Source organism: Vitis riparia, chromosome 5, assembly GCF_004353265.1.
Source record: "Vitis riparia cultivar Riparia Gloire de Montpellier isolate 1030 chromosome 5, EGFV_Vit.rip_1.0, whole genome shotgun sequence".
Lineage (NCBI taxonomy): Eukaryota > Viridiplantae > Streptophyta > Magnoliopsida > Vitales > Vitaceae > Vitis > Vitis riparia.
The window spans coordinates 19,596,673-19,601,900 of NC_048435.1; positions in this window are offsets into that span (position 1 = coordinate 19,596,673).

Here is a 5,228-nt window from a genome sequence, read left to right on the forward strand (position 1 = left end):
TTCAAGATTTTAAGTGGTATAGAGATATATTTTTAGTTAAAGTTATGTCAAAACCTAATTGTGGAAGTTATTATTGGAAAAAAAATTATATTTGGTTCACCAACTTTATTTGTTGAAAATATTAGACAAAGAATAAGAAATATCCACGATGAAAGAATTCCTTATAAGTCATTAACACATGGAAAACTAATTATTTTTATTAATAATGAAGGTTTAGCTTTTTGCACAGACCAAAAATTAAAGAGTCAAATGAAAAAAGAAAAACAAGATAGTAAGAAAGAATTAGGAAAATTTTGTTCATATTATGGATATGATACAATAATAGCATCTTCAAAAGAAAAAATAAACAAAATAATACAAAAGGTAAAAAACCTTTAATTGAGTCAAAATTTCAAAAAAAAAAAAATTGTAAAAATTAATTCTAATAAATCAAAACCTTTCAACAAAACAACTCTAAAAAAGAAAACTCCAATAACTCCAACTTGTTATAAATGTGGCAAAGTATGTCATTATTTAAATGACTGTAAACTAGAAAGCAAAATCAATTCTCTAGAAATCAGTGATAAACTTAAACATTTAATGATAGAATTAATGATTAATAAATAAAATGAAGATTCATATGAAGACCACGAATCATAAAAAAATAATCAAATATTAATAACTCAAGAAATATCAAGTGAAGAGTCAAGTAAGGATGAATCAAATTATCAAAAAGATTGTGATGGTATTTGTGCATATTCTTATAAATCGATAAATTTGATTTCAAAATATTCAAAACCCCCTTTAAATATTTTTATTCATAATTATTTTCCCCACATAAATTCAATATATTTTCAATTTTGGTATATTAAAGATAATCTAATTAGATATCTTATTCATTCTTCAAAAGGTGTACTAATTTTTGAATTTTCTTTACATATGGAGCAAAAACAGACTAAGTTTAGGAAATTCAGTCTTCTAATGTTTTTTAAAAGTAATTTGTCATTTTGGATTCATAAAGAAACAGAAAGTTTAGATAGATCACAAAAATGCATTTTAGACAACCTCTAGAATGCAAAAAATGATAGCCAAAAGTTGGAAGCTTTAAATGCTTTGTCTTTTCATTTTAAACAATTAAATGATAACTTAGACAATTTTTCTAACCCTTCAAGTTATGATATGCATTGTCTCCCAATAGATACAAACCTTGAAAGTTTCAATTACAAGAAAATTCCTAAGGAGTCAAAAGCAACATTTTCAAAATCTTTTCAAAATGAATTTCAAAATGAATCTCCAAAACTTTCTTATGAAAGCCTAGGTTTTCAAAAATCAAGATTTTCATTTTTCAAACAAAAGAATTTAAATCTCCCCTGAGACCTTAGACAAATAATAAGTCAAAAGGCTTAATCTATAAAAGAAACTAAGCAAAAACATATAATGCAAGTTCTTGTTGACTGTAATACTTTTGGAGTTACTATTTAGGGAATGAGTTTCATTTGACATACTCATTATGACAACACCAATATTGAATGTCCAAAGCTTGATCCCATGTGTAGGGAAATTTCATTAAAAATGCATAACTGTAAATGTGCTCTTACTTACAGTATTTGCAAGGTCAATATTGACTTAAACAAATATAGGCCTATAGTCATCAAATTCAATAATGAGTTAATAGAACTAACTTCTGCTCTCTCCATAGATTGTGAGTTACGTTATCAACTAATTTTCTCAAATCTTAAGCAAACAGATGAATTTGGAATGAAATTAGCAATCTATATATTAAATGACTTCATCCAATAATTCAAATCAGTCGAACTCATCATTGAAAGTAAGCCTCTTGAATAGTCGAATGATAGAGGAGTCTATCAATCCCAACACCTAATCGTTCTCAAATCCAATAACATAAAACATCAATTGTTTGGTATAGAAGACCTTTGGCCCTGTATTAAAGTCAACCTCAAAAAACAAATACAACATTAGAGGTTAAGAATGACTGCAAGAAACCTTGATTATGAGATTTATAGTTCTTCTAACTATAATATCATTACTGAGGACAATATTCAAAAAATCATCTTTTGCAAATGTCTTTCCAAAAGTCCATCTTTTATTCCAACCTCAATTTTCCTATCTTGTTGATAAATATGAAAAGGATTACATCATTGAAAAAAAAGCTCAAAAGGTTTTTGAAAGATATCTCTTGGAAATGCTTGGTCGAAAATATATCAAGAATATTTTGTACATCTATATTTTTATACATTTGTCTCCTTGTATTTATCTAGTAAAAAAAAAAACTTCAGTATAATATATATATATATATATATATATATATATATATATATATATATATATATATATATATATATATATATATATATATATATACTATTCAAACAGTGGTAAATAGCGTTGAATATTATTCAAATAGTAAAAATTGTCTTTTAAATTGACAATTTTGATTTCAAAAGGAAAATGCGTGGATACGTGGCCTTCTTACCTGCAACATCCCTACAAAGATTTAATGCTTTCATCTGAATATGGGAAGAAAGAGGCTAGCTATCTTCTGCAATTATTTTTAGATTCAATCTCACTTCACATTCATGGATTTCAACCAAATTCAAGTCCTTCAATTTCTCCTATAAATAAGACTTCAAGATCAATCTAAGGCAGAGACACAAGGACAAGTGACCAAGAGTTAGAAAGTGTTCTCCAAAATTCTCTTTTTAGCTTTTGTATTCTTTTCTTTCAAAAATCTCTTCATTTGTATTCATCTATTGTCAATAAGTCAGTCTGTAATAAAAAAACTCTCTTGTAATCAAGGTATAATTTTCAATACAAAAGTTTTATTTTGAGATCAATTTCTTTGTTCTTATGTTCAATTTTTTGCTATAAATTAGACAGAATTAGACATTAAATATTTCTGTTTTTCTGTTTAAGTTCATAGACAAAATTAATCTTTTGTGTGCTATGAACTCAAACAAAAAACATAAATATTTAATGTCTAATTCTATCTAATTATAGGAAAAAATTGAACATAAGAACAAAGAAATTGATCTCAAAATAAAACTTTTGTATTAAAAATTATACATTGATTACAAGAGAGTTTTGATTACAGATTGGCTTGTTGACAATAGATGAATACAAAGAAAGAGATTTTTGAAAGAAGATAATACAAAAGCTAAGAAGAGAATTTTGAAGAACATTTTCTAACTTTTGATTGCTTGCTCTTATGCCTCTGCCTTGTGATGAACTTCGTGTGCTTGAAAATTTTGAAATCCATCATAAAGTGTTGGGACAGTTAGAACTCCGATTGAACCAATTTCTCTTGATGCGTATGAAGTCTTTTGATAGGAGAAGACATATTTAGGTAGGAAATGAAATTTTCTTTTTCCACGTTGATTTTTCCGATTAGTCACTGTTTGAATAATACCTAATATGATGATTTTTTTTCTTGCTTATTTTCAATGGAGTTTTATTTTATTTTATTTAATTTATTTATTTATTTTACAGGATAAATATAAAGAGACAAATATACGAATATATAGTTAAACAAAAGATTTCAAGAATCTTTTATCTAGATTGACCCATATGTCCACCATGCTGGAAGAACAACCAAATTTTTAATATTGACCTTAAGTAATCTATAACTTTGCATATATGTCTAGAAAAAAGAAGAACAAAAATAAATTATTATTAAAATGTCATTATCTTAGAAATTCATGTATGAAATTATAATAAAATATAATACTATAAAAAATTTAAAATAAATTATTATAATAAATCATCACCATCATCATTATCATCATCATTTTTTCAAGACTAATCATTATCATCATCATTTTTTCATTTGAAAAAGAGAAATAATGTTATGGTTCTCACATGATAGACCTATTTTTATATTTGTATAATTAATATAATCCAAATTAGACTTTTTTATGTAGATATGATAAAAGTTATATACAAAATAAATGATTTTTAATGTAATATATATATATATATATATATATATATATATATATATATATATATATATATAAGTTGTCGTTTAAACTGACAACTTGATTTCAAAACGAAAACGTGCGAATATGTGGCCTTCTTACTTGCAACATCCCTATAAAGATTTAATGCTTTCATTGGAAAGAAAGAAGTCAATTGTCTTCTGAAATTATTTTTGGATTCAATCTCACTTCACTTCCGCGGATTTCAACCAAATTCAAGCTCATTAATTTCTTCTACAAATAGAGACTTTAAGTAATCTAAGGCAGAGACACAAGAGCCAGTGACCAAGGGTTAGAAAATGTTCTCTCTCCAGAATTTACTGATATCCTAAGAATCAGTAAATCTTGTAATCAAGGTATGATTTTATTATATTATTAATATTCATATTTTATTAAAAATGATTTATTTTTAAAAATATCATTTTCATAATCGAGTAATAAATGAATGCATGTAATAAAAAATTCAGCACATTTATACCGTAAAAAAATAAATTTTATTTGTTTTTATATTCATTTAAAATAAAATAGTATTATCAATTATTAATTTTGAATAATTATTCTTTATTTTTAACAAAACAAATTAATTATACTTTTATAAGATGTTAATATTTATATTTTATAATATTTATAAAATCATATAAAAAGTATTAGAAATTATTAAGTTTGAATTATTATTTATTTTTAACAAAATAAATCAATTAATGTTAATGTCTCTATTTTAATAATATTTAGAAATAATATAATTTATGATTTTATTATATTATTAATATTCATATTTTATTAAAAATGATTTATTTTAAATTTATTTATAATTAAATTTTTATTTTTATTTTTAATAAGATGTGTATTAAATTTAGTTTATATTATATAAATTGAATTTATAATTTATTTTTTTTATAAAATTAAAATAAAAAATTATTTTTAAAAACAACTTATCTAAAAATGTATTAAATGTTTTAATTTTTAAAAAGTGTTTTTAAAAATAACTTGCTAATCAAAATATCTCTTTAATTTTTATTTTTTTTTTAAATTTGTATTAAGGAATCAAAATTTCTTAAAGAGACTTGTAATAAGTGAGATTTCATTTTGGTTGGAATTATTTTTCATTCCATTTCCATCGATTTAAGTTATCCACTGAAAATGAAAGAAGAAAAGGAATAGGATTCCGACCAGTTGTTCCACGTACCAAACACGCGCTGTGCTAAATATAATTAATTAGTAATTAACGACGACGGTTTTGGAAGAAAAAACTTG